The sequence below is a fragment of the Tachysurus vachellii genome, chromosome 26 (genome assembly GCF_030014155.1).
Source record: "Tachysurus vachellii isolate PV-2020 chromosome 26, HZAU_Pvac_v1, whole genome shotgun sequence".
NCBI classification, from domain to species: domain Eukaryota; kingdom Metazoa; phylum Chordata; class Actinopteri; order Siluriformes; family Bagridae; genus Tachysurus; species Tachysurus vachellii.
The window spans coordinates 10,303,000-10,321,694 of record NC_083485.1 but is presented as its reverse complement, the minus strand read 5'-3'; the positions used below and the strand labels follow the sequence as shown (position 1 = coordinate 10,321,694).

The window sequence follows — 18,695 nt, the reverse complement described above, 5'->3', positions numbered from 1 at the left end:
GTAGGAGAAACCAACAAACACTCCTAGGACATTTACGGCATTTAGCAGACATGCTTATCCAGAGTGACTTACGATTTCTTTTATTTTATACAACTGAGCAATTGAGGGTTAAGAGCCTTGGTCAGGGGCCCAGATGTGGCAGCTTGGTGGACCTGGGATTCAAACTCATGGCCTTCAGATCAGTAGTCCAACACATTAACCACTAGGTTTCGTGCACCTTGGACCCTTCTCTGCTACAGCACACGTCTGTCTCATGGGGTTTTCTTGATCTAGACATTTCAGAGCTAGACACTAGAGATAAGAAGGCTTTGATTAATTCAATTCAATCCAATACAAGTTTATCTGTATGGCGCTTTTAACAATTGATGTCTCAAAGCAGCTTTACAGAACATAAACATAAAATGAAAGGTTATTATGAAGAATAATTTAAAGATTAATATAATAGAAAATTCAAGATTAATATTAGATATATTTAAATGTGTTTGTAGGGGGTTACGGTGGCTTAGTGGTTAGCACGTTCGCCTCACACCTCCAGGGTTGGGGGTTCGATTCCCACCTCTGCCTTGTGTGTGTGGAGTTTGCATGTTCTCCCCGTGCCTCGGGGGTTTCCTCCGGGTACTCCGGTTTCCTCCCACGGTCCAAAGACATGCATGGTAGGTTGATTGGCATCTCTGGAAAATTGTCCCTAGTGTGTGATTGTGTGGGTGAATGAGAGAGTGTGTGTGCCCTGCGATGGGTTGGCACTCCGTCCAGGGTGTATCCTGCCTTGATGCCCGATGACGCCTGAGATAGGCACAGGCTCCCCGTGACCCGAGGTAGTTCGGATAAGCGGTAGAAGATAAATGAATGAATGAATAAATGTGTTTGTGTTTATCCCCAATAAGCAAGTCTGAGGTGACTCAGGTGACTGTGGGGAGGAAAAAGTCCCTTGAAGAACCTTGAGAGGAAGCAGACTCGAAGGGGAACCTCATCCTTATATGGGTGTCACTGGAGGGTGATTACAAATATACAGTCCGACAAATGTTGTTTATTTGGTCTGTTTTAGAGACGGGAGTTTGATTATGCATTTACTAAAGACACCGGGACATTTTCCTTAACTACTAGAGATAGCCATGTAGATCTTCTGATATGACACATGGATATTAGAGAGATTTTGTGATTGTCAGATCACATCTTTTTAGAGATATCTGCATCTGAATTCATGTAGCGTTGTACCACTAGATCTTCTAATTTCTTGAAGATGTCTGAATCTTCTGATCATTTGAGCTGATTTATTAGCGATATCAGGATTTTTTTCACCAATGTTTGAGTGAGAGATATCAGGATTTTTTCAGGATCTTCTCAATTAGTGAAATGTCTAGATTTTCAGACCTCACCCTGGGTTTTCTGGATCTTCAGGTTTCTATCATCTGTGTATTTTGATCTTCTCTGTTAGACGCTGCAACATTTAATCTCTGTTAGTGAGATTTGTCAGTCTTCTGATTACAATGAGTGAGACCGTCTCTTCTGATCTCTCTTAGTCAGAGACCTTTGGATCTTTCAGTTTTTTTAATAGGTCTTTATTCTTATGTTAATCAGCGCACATCTTAAAATGCTTAACCAAAGTGTTGCCTCACAAGTACACTTACAATATATTGTGTTGTTTTTGTAGCCTTAATGTAGCTGTTTCTGTTATCACCGAGTGTTGAAATGAATCTGGAGTGATTGAGCAGGTGAACTGCCAGACTGTGTAGATTTGGTCTGTAATTATCTTTTAACAAGCTTTTCAACAAACCACGATTAAAAAAACACATTTCCTACTCTGTGTCATCGTTTCTTAACTCTATAGCAAGAGGAGGCACATTTAGGCTTTTTGTGTGATTCAATGTTTTTGAATCAATCGGATTCGAGACTAGCAGTTCACGCTTTATCGTGGGGTATTAACGGGCTTAACGATGCACCTGTGTGGCTTTTGAGAATATGAATGCTTTTCACAGGAAATTAATTTTGTATGCCGTTCAGCTGCATGTGTCCAATAACGGGTATTTTTACCATTACGGGTCACTTTAGGAGAACATGCATATTCATATGTTGAGCCGCAGAATATGTCTATTATGTGTGTCTTGTCTTAAATGGGGTTTTGTCTCTGTGTGTGGGTGTTCAGATGGTATTTTTGGGCACATGGCATGGCGTGGTAGCGCTGATTCCCTGGCAGTGCCAGGAACGTTTGTGTACTTGTTGCACTGCAATGCCCCTCTGCATTCATCCTGCACAATGCTTCGTCTGTCTCCTGAGCCCAGGCATGTAGGGGTTATGTCCCGAACTCATTACCATTCCTTCAAAAGAGACGGAGAGATGGCAGGAGAGGGTGGCGTATGCGGAGCAGACCGAATGCATGTTGCTTTAGAGCCACAAACCTAAAAGAAGCGAAGATAAAGGCAGTCTGGAGAGAAAGCACAGAAGCTGCCCAAGATAGAAAGAGAAATGCATAGAGACTCGAGTGATACACACAGAGGGCTTTTTGTCCCCTAAGCCACAATGTTCCATCTCTTTCTCTCTTTCCCTCCCTCCCCAGTTCTTTTCTCTCATATTTCTAATTCCCTCCCTCTTTATCCCGGTGGCTTGTGCTCACGAGGCGGCCGATTTAACAAAAGCCGAGCTCCTTTTTGTTTAACAGCGAAGACACGCATGAGTTGACGTGGTGAAAGAGGAGCTCGGCACTTGAGACGAAGACGAAGTATCCGCTTCAGGTTTCGTCCAGAGTGGCCGTGACTGGGAGCCTGGTGGAACTGCTGGAAGGACGTCAGAGTGGTTGTTTGGGTTGCAGTTTATTGGTTCAAGGACGCTGACGTATCAATTTAGTTTTTTACATGTACTCTCTATATCAAGCCAGCATCAAGAAGAGGGGCTGTTAAAATCCTGCATAAATGAACTGAAATTTGTTGTTAATGTCTGTAAACATGAAACAACTCAAAAAGGATGCGAGCGATTGATTTGAGTTTCAAACCTAACTTCAACTTTCTGTCTTTTTTTTTTTCCTTCCTTCTCCAATTTGGTCCTGCTAAATCACATTCATTCACTAACTCCCCTATCGCACAACAGAGACCAAACAAGGATTGCGAAGGGAAACATGCTTCTTCTGAGACATGAAGTCAACATGTGTGTCTTTCTGAAATGGAGCACATGCTATGTCGTAGAGAAGCGTGCAACACACCAGGAAAACCGCAGTCTGCCCTCTTCCTCATACACAAGCTCACAGATCCCTGTCTTTTGTAGTCTGGGCTTGTGTGTTGTCACAAATTCAAACTCATGAACTCCTGACGATCAGGTGAACGCTACTTTATTGCATCAACCTTTGATTGGTATAAATATCAGTTCCTCCAGGAGTTTTTTGTGATTGTTGCGTCCAAAATAAGCTTGAATTTGCTGCAGCGCTTTCAAAATGTGCAGTGCAGCATGCAAGGTTTTTGTGGTGTTTTTGCAGAAAACCACATGAATTAGACGAAAATAGCAAGTTGTAGGATTTTTCTTTCAAACTCCTAGCAGTGAAGACACACGTTTTACTTTATGATAGATGTACTCATTCTTGATGCACATGAATCGAAGTGGGTCTTAAGGAATCGCATGTTCCTTGCTTGTTTTGGGCGAAAAGAGAAATCATTTGAAAAAATTTACAAGCTCCTTCAAATGTCGTGAAAAACACCATTTCAAATATCACAGTCTTCACACAACCAAAATAAACAATATGACAAGCAAAGAATTCTTCATACACGCCAAGAGTAAGACTGCGCTGCTGAATCAACCAAGTCTTATGACAGAGGACTTATCGTGCTTATCGGCTTCTCAGAAACACGACATGCTGCGTTGTTTTTTTTTGTCTGATTATCTTCATATGACAGGAAAAGGGAAAGGATGCTGAGGTAAGAACTGTCTACCGCTGTTAAAAACTAAGCGAGAACAGGAACTGGCTGTCTCACGAACAGAACACCAAACACCTAAAATATAAATGTGTGTCGCGTAGCTCGTTAACAGAGAGAAAAGTGGAACTGCAGTGTAAGATAAAGAAACACTAAGCGATCTCGCTTCTTCCTACAATATCATTGATCACTGAACAAATACTGAACAAGTCCTGACAGGTTTTTATTCCTTAGACACTTCCAAGCACAAGAGGGGCTGAATGAAGAGGATTTTAAGGAGCTTGTGCACCACAGTGTAATGTGCTTTGACATGTCTTTTAGGCGTGTTGTACTTATTGATGTTAATGACGTACCAGCAGGTTCTCATGAGGCTGCTTCTGCAACCGCGAACAAGTGGTCAATCTGCTGATGTGCCAATCCGCCAGTCTAACAATGTGCTATGACACAAACAGTAGCAGTGTGAACTGGGCATTGTGTATACACCATAAAAGGAGCATAATTTAAAACGGTCTCTTTTTTAAAAAAAATAAAATAAATAAATTTGTTTTAGTCGAGCTGGTCTGGCAGGAGGTGTTTGGCCTCAACTGGAGTGATAAATGATAATTTAAATTTTTTCTGAAATTCAAAGCTAGCGGGTTATGTGCAATATGAGGATGTGTTTAGTGGCTGGGGTTGTCAAGGAAACCCTATGTGTCTGTGTGCGTGTGTGTGGTTGTCTGTCTGTCACGCACACACACACACACACACACACACATATATAATCATGCATACATAAAAGCCTAATACATTATTTTATCTTTCTGGAAAATTTGTGCTTGGTTACTCACTCAGTCCTGATCAATGGCAGAACACCCAGTATCAGTTCAGTGCACACATATACACACACCCACACACACACTTACCTGTGCACACCTATACACACACACACACACACACACCTATACACACCCAAAGCAAACATTCAGCACTCATTATGAATGTTCCAAAAGGGCAACAGTGCAACCAGTGCTAAAATTAATCATATTTATGATTTAGGTTAATCTCCTTCACTCAGCTGCATGGGATCCTGCATGCACCTTTTTATGTGTCCTGTTATGTGATCAGAATGGATAAAGATCACAGATCAGGGTGCATCTGCTTATAGGGTGCGATCAGATACAACACTGCACCATGATGATGGAAAACCACAAGAACTCTACAGGCAAAAAAGCAGCATCTTGAGATTAGGATTTAGATTTTGCTACCCATTTAATCAGTGATGACAATATAGACGAAAATATAGTCAACAATATACCCCCTCCTTTCTATCTTTCTTTCTCTTTGTTCTCTGTTTTTGTCTGGTTCTCTTTGTCTGCCTCTTCTTTCCTGATGCTGTTTCTCTCTCTCTCTCGCTCTCTCTCCTCTGTTTTTGCCTGGTTCTCTTTGTTTGTCTGCCTCTTCTCTTTTCTGATTCTCTCTCTCTCATGCTCTCCTGTCTATGTCTGTCTTCTTTGCACTGTAATTCTTTTTTCTTTTCTCAGATCAGTAGTGAGCTTCGTGCGTGTGTGTGTGTGTGAGAGAGAGGGGGAGAGAATATTTGTTAGAGCAGTATGAGAATAAATAGAAGGTAGTTCATGTGCAACCCAGCACCATAAAACTAGAACAGGGCTGAGCATTTGGCACTGAGATTTAAAGGTTTTTAAATCTACACACACACTCACGCCTTATCTGCCCTTAGCGTTTTGCTGATTTGGCCCTGTGGTGTTGTGAAAAGCCTCTAGGCTTCTCTTATCTCTGTCTTACAAACACCACAAGCCCACATTACACTGACCGTACCATACACGGCCAGTTATTCTCTGCTGATTAAAAAGAATGGAAAAAGCCCATTTATCACTTCAGCAAACGTTTCTTTAACCTGTGCAATGCAAACATTCACACGTGTGAAACATTTTTCGTCTGTTATGCACGTGCTCTGTTTCATTGCTCTGTGTTGTGTGTAACTTTCTCACTTTAATCCACCACCGATACAAGACTGCACACTTCTCAAAACAAAATCGTAGCATTCTTTTGATCGATTAACACGGAAAAGTGAACACGGAGAAGGTCTCTAATTTATCTACTTAACCAGACATTAGATTAGGATTTGAGTCTGGACTGTAGTTTAGGTGTTTCTGCTTCATACTTACATCGAATTTTCTGCTTCTCTCTATTCGTCCACACTCAAACGCTTGATCTACACACACGAGTGAGGTGAGGAGAATCTGGGGGTTTCAGGATGGTTCCATTAAAGGGATATTCCTTTGTTTGTATTTCTAATTTCATCACAGAGAGAAAAGCAGAAAGCCTGTTTTTACTCCAAGTTTGACGTTGATGTAAAACATCTGTTGTCTGTGGAACTCCTCTATAATATTCCAGTTCATCCATGTAGCGCAGTTAAGCAGAATTTCTGGTGCTTCCTAAGTTATTAGTTAAGGTATTTCATGTCTTTTCCATGTCAAACATGCTATTCCATGCTTTCTTTAAGCTATTTAAGTCGTCAGTAGGCCTTATACTACTGGTTGCCATAGTAATATTTTTTTTTTTCCAGTGGGTGATGCAACTAGCTTTCCACTTGCATTTAAATTCTGGAGAGAGAGTTGGTGTTTGTATGTATCATAAAATTCAACATTGTATATCTGAATTTTATATATATATATATATACTATAGCAACTTCTGAGTGGTGTCACTTTATGCCACGGCAGAATTCTGGCAGATTTGACAGATTGACTGAAGTGAATTTACTGCCACCGGTTCATTCATTCAGTTTTCAGTAATCGTTCTTATCCTCGCTAATCACACATACACTGAGAGATGGTGGATCAAGAAGAGGATGACAAAACACTGGAGTATCCCTTTAAACAAAAAGAAATACGCACTACATACAAGCGATCACATATCTGTCATGGGTTTAGGAATTTGACCTCTCTGGAGTAGCAATTAGCCCCGGGAAGTGATTTTTCCCTTTCTTTTTTTCTTGTTTTGTTTTTGTTGTTCTCCAAGACTCTGTCTCAAGTATATATATTCCACCACACTTTTTTTTTTTTTTTTCCAGTGAGTTTGGTTTGAGCAAAGCCCATAATCCTGGCAGACGCTTACTGAAAATATCTTGTCACGTGTTCTCTCTCTCTCTCTCTCTCTCTCTCTCTCTCTCTCTCTCTCTCTCTCTCTCTCACACTCACTCACACACACATTTTTATGTAAGATGTGGATCAAGGGTTTATTTATCAATATAAAAGGGCAAGTTATTGTTAGCATCTTATTCGTGGAACTATGTAGCCTTTGGTTTTCTCTACCTTCTATTATAGAAAGGAGATAACTACAATAACTTGTACGAAACCCAGGGTCTATTCTCTTTAACACTGATTTTATTTACTAGAATACCCCAAAACATTCTCAGGTCTGTATGGGGAGAAAAAAACAATTCAGGTTAGATGTTTTGTGATTTCATTTAAAAAAAAGGATATTGGAACATCCGGGAACATTTCAGCCACAGCATCAGTGTAAAGCTTACTAGCAAACTAGGTAACCTGTTAATGTAAAGGAATGAGTGAAAACTTGTTTTATGATGTATTTTATGATGAAGTTTGGCTACTGACAGAATTCACTAAAAATCTGACTGTGAAAACAGTCAAACAGTCCTTATAGATAGGTTAGTTAGCTAAATGTTTGAGGCTGGTGAGAGAACTAACCTGTATCAAACACTCCACAACATTACATCTGACTATAAATCACTAAAAGTATATAACTAATACGATTGTATTTGTTGGCAAATTGTGATATAATTCGAGTAACGTACGCCAAACAAAATATGAAAATAAAGCCCTCAGGGGTAGCGGCACTCGGCTTTGTATGGTGTCGTACCGTATTCCCCCGACTGTGATTTATTTTCTTATAGCCTCACAAAGTTGTTATTCCTTACATTTACAACAGCGCATTTGGATTCTCCAATCTGATTGGTCAGATGTTGATTATGTTTCTGTTTCAGTACAGCTACAGAATAACGCTGACTGAAAGGTTAATCCCAGGTTTATATGGATTCACTTTCTAATACATTATTGTTTCTATGGTAACAACTCACTCCCATGGACGTAGCCTGAGACGAACAGTAACCAGGTTTTATTAAGTAATACAGAACAATGAGAAACATGTTGTTTTAGGTGAAACTTTCTGTAAGGGGACATTTTGTTTAACCTTTTTTACCAGTACAACGGTGTTGCGTTCCAACGACGGAATAGAAATGGAGGTATCGCGCATTTTCAATCAGTATAAACATTAACTATTTTATTTTTGAGTCAGGACACTGTTGGCTTTCAGTGTGAAATGCTGTTCCCTCTGTTGGGACAAACCTTGTACAGAATGTTAGTGGTTGAAGATAATGCCTTCAAATTGAATGAGCAAGCACTTGGGGCATCTCAGAGCACAGGATTGGGTTTGATCTCAGTACTTGAGAAACATTTCTGTGGTTAAAAAAAAAATTCATATTAAGCACCACTGTGGACTGTGACATAACTTGTTCCCTTCAGAACAGAGGACTTTGCACTTTGCGTTGTATTAGTATGTGAAATGATTTTTCTATTTAAAAGCATGAAGAGATGGAACCCGAGGGATTGTTAAGGGAACAAACTGTTGATCTGTTATAATGAAAGCGGTATCAGGAACTTTGTTTCGCAGACGTTCAGTGAGCATTAGGACTTTTAATTTCTGAAACACTTCTTGTTAGAAAGAACAGAAGAACTGGTAGTGACATATCAAATTATTTACTGTCTTTAACTTGCTAGCTACAAGTTCTGGCTGAACAGTTATGCAGGATGTGATGGGTTTAATTCACTGTGTACATTGTGTATTACAATGTATTAATTAATTAAAAACTACGATTGCTATTAAAACGAATTAAAAAATGATAAAATATTTGAAAAAACGGTAATCAGTGATGATCGCCCAACGATCAGTTTTTCAAAACATTTTATAGATTAAATGTAAAGTTTAAGCATCATGTCAACTGCTTCTAGTCAATTAAAAAAAAATATATAAGGTGCAATAATTAAGCTTATTGTGATGGATATTAGAATATCAATAGTATAAGCGTCATGTCAGGCATCCTTATGCTCAATGACTCACCCATCTCAGGACATCACTAACAGCTGTAAGACAGACGCCAGGCTTTTCTGAATTACCGAAAGTCTCCCATTTAGATGGAAATTGTGAATCAAGCACTGTGACTAACATTTTGACCCAAACACCAAATTCTCTAAACAGCATCAGCCATCCAAGAGAAGTTATCTGTTTAAAAAGTCACTTTAAACAAATCCTAGAGACAGAACAGGCGCGGTTTAAATGACCCACATAACGTTTTAGTCACGTTAAACGTTAGCCGTTTAAAGATGTCTGCGAGACTTAAATCGAAACAGCTGGAATTCTTCTGAAGATAAGCAACTTGTGAATTCTGAACTCTGCCGTGGTGTTTAGCAGCTGCCACGTTTCTTTTCTTCCCTCTCTGTCTTTCTTTCTCTGTAATATAGGACTGTATTATTCTGCATAAAGAAAGGGAAGCGTTAATAAAGCCTGGGAATCTGAGTCTGGAAGACAGTACCAAAGAGAAGTAGGTTAAACGCAGTCCTGGGGGAATGGGAGGAGAGAGAAGGCAGAAGTTGTGTGATTTTTTTTATTATTTTTTTTTCCTTTCCTTTCCTCTTCTGTTTCAATCTGAGCACCACTTTTGTGTCTCCTTGCAAGGAAACCATCTTGAGCACAAAGGTAGTGTGAAGGAGTGCAGCTCCAAGCCTGCAAGCAAAAGACAGACAGATCTCTTCCTCCTCTTGCTGGCTCTTTTACGTGCTACTTTTGTTCAGTCACGGGTTTCACAAAGGTCAAGGTTCACAGGTCAAATTGACAAAGTATTCCACGGCCCAAGTGTCGGTATGTCGAGTTGCGATTGTGGAGTCGACGCTTGGTTAACCCTTTCCTCTACACCGAGTTCAAAGGATTACTCTGGGATTCTTCATCCCAAACTGTGTCCACTGAACATGCATCTTATATACAACTATCACAGACAAGGTTATCTCAGAATTTCCTACACTGACAAACAGAAAATTTGTTTAGTGCTAACTCACTAATAACGCAAGTCTAAGGGCGGTTGTTGAATTCTGCCAAATGTTTATCCAAAGCACAGTCATATATATTTATTTATATACAAAGTTTTTAAGAATTTTTTTGCTTTAAATCTATAGGTCATCAATCAACTAACCTCACAGAACTAACCTCTAAGGTGCGTTGTTTCTAACATTAGCTAGTTGGTTTTTAGCGCTTTTGTTACCTCGGCTAATGTAGGGTCGGCATGGAGACTGGGTTTTGTGTGATTTTTCAGTACAGCGATACGTTGTAGTTTTCATTCTGTCAAACTGACTGCTAGCAGACTGTCATGGGGTGTTGGGGGAGTTTGGGAGCACTTGTATTCCTTTAATGTCTGGAAAGGTGAAGCTTTGAAAATGCATGAGTTCATGAGTAAATCTTAATTTGTTAAATTCCCACACTGCTTAACTGAATTGTACATCAGCAGCCCTCAGCGATTAACAGTGTTAACAATCCTTTTTCCTGTGACTCAAGACACTATTAAATGAAACTGTAGATTATTTATGTGGATTATTAACTGTGGATAAATTTGTGTTTGTCATGGGTTGGTCGTGTGAGAGAGTATTTCAAAATGAAACTAATATTGAGGCAGTTGGAATTTTTTTTTAAACAAAAGATTGGTTTAAGAAACCCTGACTGTGGAAAGAGCCAGAATGCAAGTTTCCCGTGCTCACGGGGAGAGATTTAGTTAACGATGAGTGATCTTCAGGTTCAGGCTTCTCAGATTACTAACATCCCATACGCAGCTATTGTCCTTGCTGTGTGAACACTTACGCAGCATCGCGTGACGAAATACTTCAAGCAAGACTGGAAATTTACTGGCCAGCATTCCGATTTCTTCCATCTCTTCCCGACTTCAGTGATTCATGTTTATCGCCGCATGCGCGATCACAATCGCTGTGCCAGAGCACTGTGTTTATTCTCAAGAAGAGGATTTTTCACCCTCCCCTTGTGCTATTCTTCTTTGCTCCAGTTTCTGATCAGTGACTTTCAGGTCCATATCTCTGACAGCTGGGAATCGGATTTAAGGCGGCTCATAGTCCCTTTTCCTCCAGAGTCTCAGACTAGTTTCCCGAGTGTAGTGGGAAGTTGACTGATTGACTTCAGGGTCATTGGGGATGTGTTCTCTGCTTGATACATTAGTGGAATCCTGTCATTCTTGGATGGTAGATTGTTGTGTAGATTAGTTTTAATATTTATTTGTGGTAATATGGAGTTGTTATTTATTTGTCTATTTATTTGTTTATTTAATTTAATCCTTTTAAGACGATACTACCCTTCTGTAATTCTTACAATAGACGGTAGAGTTTATAGTGCATAGCATGTAATTTGGGATGCAGTAATTGTTTGTCTCAGTAATACTGTACGTACAGTTGAATAAGTACATTAGACTTTAAACTTCAAACCTCTAGGTTTAACAGCTTCGTTTTGTTGTAAATTGTGTAAAAAGGCTGTTTGATGTGAATGAAGAATATGACGTTACTTGAGAAAACTCTCTCTTCCTGGAGACATACGTGAACAAGTTTAATGCATCAATTCCGAGACCGTGAGGCCACCAACACTCCTCCGTTCCTCCTCCACAATGCTTTTATCATTATCCTCAGCCACTTATCAAGGATTTCTGTCAAGTTTTTAATCAAAGGCAGCTTTTTTCCCCCCTGAGCAACACTGCCCGAAGCCTCTGTTGAAAGCCTGCATGTTGGGGTGAGAAAGCGATCAACACATTCCTGGCATAATCAAGCTCCTAGTTGCTATGTGATTTCTGCTGCTTTGCAATGTAAGCAGTAGCTCAGGGGTGTGTGAGTCACACCACAAACCTAGTTGACATTTACGACAGAGCTTGGGATTTCCATGGGCACAGATAAACACACAGATACACACACCCACACAGTAAACCCATTTTTCATTTTGCAGTGATCTCATGCATGATCTTGCACATTCGTGCAAGTGAAACATTGGTATCTTATTCAGTATTCAGTGTGTGTATTTGTCTATACCTTCCCAATCCTTACCAAGTAAAACATGACTAGGGGAAAAAGAGAGAGAAAAAGTGAAAGAGAAGCATCTCTGCTGAGTTCAACCCCGAACAATCTGCACCATCTTGTGCCACCAGTGCGAGTTTTTATTTGGAGTTCCCCAGCAGTGTGGACAGGATTTTGTCTAAAGTCGGCTTTCTTGCTCCTGCATTTGCTTCTCCATTCCTGTCTTTGTCTTTACCTGTTTCTCAACAGCTGTTACTGTGACATCTGGTGCAGTCACAGCACTCATTTCTCCTAATACAGCAACAGATACAAATGAGAGGAGGGAGGGAAAGACTGAGAGAGAGGGGGATTAGTGCTGCACTCTTTTATGGATGGAACTCTGACATCTGGTGCAGTCACACTAATTTCTCCCAATACAGCAACAACTACAAAGGAAAGAGCAAAAGAAAGGGAGAAAGAGAATGATAGAAAGGGAGCCGAGAGTGAGTGAAGGGGAGAAAACGAGAGAAGGAGAGACATGGAAAGAAGGAGAGGGCGTAAAGGGATTAGTAATTGTGACTTCTAAATTTTGTAAAACCCCCTTATTTTCTCCTAATTTAATCCTGACTATGTCCCATCCACATGCCCCAATTATACAACAGCACATACATTCTCTGGTAGCCAGTCACCTTTTTTCAATCTGTTGCTCATGGTGCATCACAGGGTTGCGTAACACATTCAGACGTAAGTGCTGTCTGCCCTCTTACACATACATGTATGACCATGATTGGTTAGCATCACTATGATTGACAGGAGAGAGGATGTCTTCCCTTGCACCAAGAGAGCATGGACCATTTTGCAGCATTGGTCCCCGAATACAAAGGGCTTATAGCGTCATTGGAATTTGAGATCATCTAACAACAGTGTTTAAAAAGATCCCCGTTTTTCTTCCATTTTTGTGTCGAACTAGAGTTGTGAGAGTTAAGAATTGGGGCACGGGAGAAGTTTGAATTTACACCATGAAACTGATCCTAGGATTTTCCAATTCGCGAGAATTACTGCCTTATGTTGCAAACCAGCATATAAAAAAAATGGGCCGTCTGCTGCTCTATCAGTTGCGTGTCACTCGTGTGAGTGCAGTTAGTTTACATTTCCTCTTCTGTTGGCATACATACAGTAACTTCTGGCTTCCGGGAGTGATATGCAGTCACACCATAGCCTTCTGCTTCTATTGTCCACTGGATTTGCTGGGAAGCTCCTTCTCTACAGATACTTTGCCAACCAAATTCATAAGTCTGATAATTGATGGTTTATTTATAGATAGTTAGAAAGCTGATTGGCAGTGAGTTTAATGCTGCAGCTCGTGTCCTGTCTGAGTACAGGTCTATAAACAGCAGTGAGAGGATGTAGCTAAAGTTCTAGACTGAAACTGAAAGAGGGTAAAGGTCATGAGATGAACCGACAGAGAGAAGTGAGCGCGTGTGTGTATTTGGTTCCATGGTTATTTGCGTCTTGTGTAACTGTGCTCACGCTGATAAAGCGCAAACATTTACATTGAGTTTGCTTAGCTTTTGCATTGGAAAAGACCAAGGTTGTGTATGATTAGCTGGAGAAAACACACACAAAAAAGGTCATAAAAAAATAAGTTTTGTGGGTTTTTTTAAAGTAAGACTCCTTCAATAAACGCCACAAACACCTTTTTTGTGACGTTCTGTAAATTTTCATGAAATTTTCAGTGACACATTTGTTGAATAACATTTTAATTAGCCTTATGTTGAACATCTGCCATCTCTGAGAATGAGCTTGGAATACAGGATGCATGTGATCTCTACTGTAAATGACCTGCTGCCTGCAGTTCTGTCTGTAGAATTTATCTCACTCCACGTTGTCTCCTTTTTTAACAACTTTTGTTTTAACAGTTCACAGAGCAGTAATGTATTCCCTAAGATAGATCAGGTCATTGTTGGAGTCAAGCAGTGGTACAAAAACATGGCTCACTGGAAAGTGTGTGTGTAGTAAGTGTGTTTGTGTGTTTTGGCCAAGCCTTCATTTGTTTCCATTCTAGTTATTCATTTGCACTATGACGTCTAAAGGGAATTGTTCCTGGTTTCGGACATGACGGCTTGGAAGTTTTATTGGAGCCTCGTTCACTTCACAAACAAAAAGCACAACACGGTTCCCACAGGTGCGAGCCTAAATCTCAGGATTTAACAGTGTGAGATAAATCTGGCACATTAGCTCTATGCATCTGCCTGTATTTGTTCCTGTAAGTTAGCAAGGTCCAGTCATTACAAAAAAAAAAGACTGCTTAGCTGCGTATCAAGAGAGAAAAGAAAGGAAATGAAGATTCAAGTTCAACATTTTTTACTTTTTGGATGCAAAATGTTTTGAAGGTTTCTGAATGAAATCTCCTGATACATTAGTGTTTTGTTTTTTTTTAACAGTATTACACTCATTTGGCAAATTCAGATCTGAATAATATTGTGATGCAAAACACAGGTTTGGTTTATTTTGGCACTCAACATGATGGACATTTATTTATTTATTTATTTATTTATTTATTTATTCATTCATTCATTCTTACACATTTCTAGTCCCTCCTTGGCCACCAGAGCTATTTTCCCCATTTATTATGGTGAGAGTAGCTCACAGGTGAGACAGGATATAAATGAGAACTCACTCACTCACTCACTCACTCACTCACTCAGACACAGGTCAGACAGAACAAATGGGAGGACACCACCAGTCCTGAATCAGGGTACCAGACACACACCAGACACACACTGTCAAACAGAAACACACACAAACGCACACCGTAAAACAGACACACACACACACACACACACACACATATATGCACATACACATCTAGGGCAGGTCATCTTGGCCAGTCCCCCTACTGGCATGTTTTTGGGAGGTGCAAAGAAACTGGAGAAGCCAGAGATATGGACACAGAGAGCCTACACACAAACAGCACACACACAGTAGCTTGAGCTCAGGATTGAACCAGAGACCCTGTAGCTGTGATGTGGCAACTCTACACACTACACTACTATTTATGATCTAGTCATTATTTAGCATCAGAATCTACTGAAATATAATACATAAGAACTTTGAAATGACTGACGATAATTATGTATGGTTTTTAATCATGCTTTTATAAACACTTGACCAAACAATCGAACTCGCACTACCTCCTACAGGAGCTTCTGTACCACTGTGCACTTTTCAGTACATAACAGCTTTCACATGACCAACTTTTCAAGTGTAACATGCTCAGTCTTGGACACAACTGCCAGTGTGAAAGCCCATGTAGACATTGGAGGCAAAACATGAGTGCAAAGCACCCACTTTTACTCCAGAAACTACATCTTGGATAAATTCGACCTTGGTTAAGTGATTTAGAGATGAAGTCATAGATATGACTGGATTTCTGCTTACATAACTTCTTTTCATGTCCGGCTCCTATGTGATGCCAGCACAGACCTGTATAAACGTATACACACTGCTCTGATTCCATGTGGGCAGTGTTGTGTAAGAGTCAGTTTCTTTTTCTGCTTCTTTCTCCAAGTCAGCGCAGGTGTAACTTAATCTCGGTGAACAAGGCACTGTTTGGACACATATAGTCTCTTGATCTGTCGTTCTTTCTATTGTGAGTGTTGTGTAACACACGCAGCGTCCTTTGTGTTACTGAATGGGTCCCAGAAGAATTTTTGACCTTGCAGCAAGCATGTATGTGTTTGTGTAGAGCTTAAATGTTTTTAGGTGTTATTGCACTGGTGGTCTGCAAAGTTTTATTACAATGGCGGTAATCTGGAACGTGTGTGTGTGTGTGTGTGTGTGTGGCGAGTGTAGGTCATTATTTTCATCCAGATGTTTTCTACTGGCAGGCTGGTGGAAAGGCTTTTAATGACACAGTGTGTGTGGAGAGATGGAAAGATGTTGGTCTTGTGAAAGAAAACAATTATGTACAATCATAAAACACCATAAGTTTAGGTATCATTCATTTTTAAATATGCACACTGATAATAAGCTAATTGCATTACAAAGCTGTCGATCTGTTTAACTAACTGCGATTTTATTATTTTTTTAAATTATTTTTTCTGCATACTGGAGAAAAATATATTGTGCTTTCCCTTTTTAAAAGCCATTTCAAGTGCATGTGTACAGTTATTTTCGTATCTTATGGACTCCAATACAATAGTATATCTGGAGGATAAAGTTTTACAGATGTTCTCTTTTTAATTTTATAGTTCACTACTTCCCTGAAAAAAATTGACTTTAAAAACATTTAGTTAAATGTCCTCTAGAACCATATATGTCCTATGCATGCGGTCTAGCTCTAGCTTTTCAGTGGGTCATGGACTGTGAGGTGTGTGTGTGTCTGTGTGTCTGTGTGTGTACACTTCGAGAGCTCCAGCTCTGGAATGATCGGCATGCCCTCTCCCAACTCACGCCAAGTGAATGAGCACCAAAACACTCAAGAGATTCCATACCAGCAGAACTGCAGAGTGTAAAACTGCTTCTGCTCATGCGTTAAGAACACGATGGAAAAGATGACGCTAAAGATAATTCCGTGGAAAGGATATACATGAAATATGCGTTTGTTTTCCTGTGCCCAGTCAGTCTCCAGAGGTGCCATGTGTCAGATCCACACTTCCACAACATCGTTATCAGCTTGCATTCCTGAGATGAACATCATGAGATACGCATGCTGGAATTCCTCCACTTTATTTTTTTTTCATTACTTTTGCTCAACGTTCTCTTAAGAAATAAAAGGGGCAAGTTTGTTTGGATGGTTATGAGTTCAACACATTCAAGAGATTCATTATTTATTTGGAAAAGCGTTTTATAGCAGAGTATAATAAATAAATGACTAGGCAGCTTTTCCTAGTAAACCTTTCCTAATATTCATGCCCTGTTATTGAGTTGCCTGTGCTTTCATTTAGGCTTCAATGCAAATGACGCATTTTGGACTAAAACTGGAGAGAAATTTTCTGTTGAAAGCTCTGTAGATGAACAACAAGCAGACCAAGCAGCAGTAGATTTAAAACAAACAAACAAAGACCAGAAAACAATGTATAAAACAAAATGTTTTATTTGCCATCAATCGAAGATCTGATATGTAGCAAGACAAAATATAGAACAAAGGAAATGAACACTTCTTGGCAATTGAATTTACATTTAAATCTTTCTCTCTAAACATAGAGACAGCTGTATTATCATCTTCCCTCACCAACCAACTGCTGCTGTTTGAGTATTATTTACATTATGTGTGTGTTTGTTCTCTATGTGCTGCTTACCACCAAATTGGTGAAGAGAAAAACTCTCTGTTGCATGACCACTGTAAAGCACCTATACATGCTTTATATGAAACACACATGGCTGAAGCTGCTAGTCAGTCAGACCACCCTGTAGCCCCTCCATGATGGATTACCGTTATTAGATATAACCTTTTGCTGGAGTTTATTCGGCAGAGGTGGAGCGGTGCCAATCCTTTTTCAGTTTTTTTCCATTTTTCTTGTATATCAGCTTTGTTTTTGTAGGACACAGTAAATCAAAGACATGGAGGAATAGCAGTTACTTCACATCCAGGCGTTGGCATAGCCTGCACAGTTAATTACATGATGGGAGAAATTGGTGCAGTTTATACCCGGCTTTTGTCAGAAACCCATGCTGTGTTAAACCTTCTACTGTTTTGTAACCCAGGCCTCCTGACTATCTTCATGTGTCATCCTCCAAGCCCTCTGATGCTCCTCACAATGCTTGCTTGTTGATCTTAAGTAGCGTTATTAGAAAGAATGAATGTAGTTGCGGTGAAGGTGAAGTACACCTGCACTGGCTTAAGGCTACAGTGACGTGTTTGAGTGTGTGTCTGTGTGTGTGTGTGAGAAAGAGATTGTGTTGTTTGACAAGCATCTAGATTGTTCTAGTCGACCTTGTGGATTAACTCTGAGAATAAAGTGTGACTTGCTTGCAGGTGTGTCTGTCTGTGAAGAGGTTTATCGTGAAGTTAGTTTGTTCCTAGTCCATGCTTTCTTTCTGCCTCTTGTCCACTTCTTCTGTACTTTATACAGTCCAGATGAGGAATGCTTCTGGAGTCTGCCATTTCTTTGATTCGACACAGATGTCTGGCTGAGAACGCATGTATGCGCAAGAGCGTGTGTGTGTCTAACTTAATTAGAAACCAAGCAGATGTATTGTTTTGAGATCTTTTTTCTTTGCATGCATTCGTCTGTGAATTTTCTACATGCCCAGACATGTTGCTGGAGTCAGGTGATCTACATACAGTGTTGTAACCTGCCTTACATTTGTCTAGTGCTTTTACAAGACCCACTTGGCTTTAATCAGTTAGCAAATAGTTGAGGCAACATACAGTAAACACGTGGCTGTTAAAAGTGTTGTGTTACAGAAACACCATCCCTCTAATACAGGGGCAATGTAAATGTTAGCTGTAAAGCAGTCCAAATATGAATGATCCAATCTGGATCCACTGGATGTTGGATTGTCATGATTCTATGACTGTTTTGGCTTTGAGTTAGTTAATGTTATAAGTGATATTTACATCCTTGTAATCGACAAGACTTAATATGAAAGGTTTTGCTTTGGATCTAACTTTAAGAAAAGTACAAGGTACTAGAATGAGACCATGCAAGACTGATTAAATAAAAACTCTGCATGATAAACAAC

The 18,695-nt window shown here is 39.9% G+C and overlaps 1 protein-coding gene across 1 annotated transcript in view; it reads left to right on the top strand.

The window, feature by feature from the left end:
- eeig1b (estrogen-induced osteoclastogenesis regulator 1b) overlaps positions 1 to 18,695 on the top strand; it is a 43,708-nt gene that overhangs the window by 835 nt on the left and 24,178 nt on the right. The gene's annotated exons all lie outside the window — the stretch shown is intronic.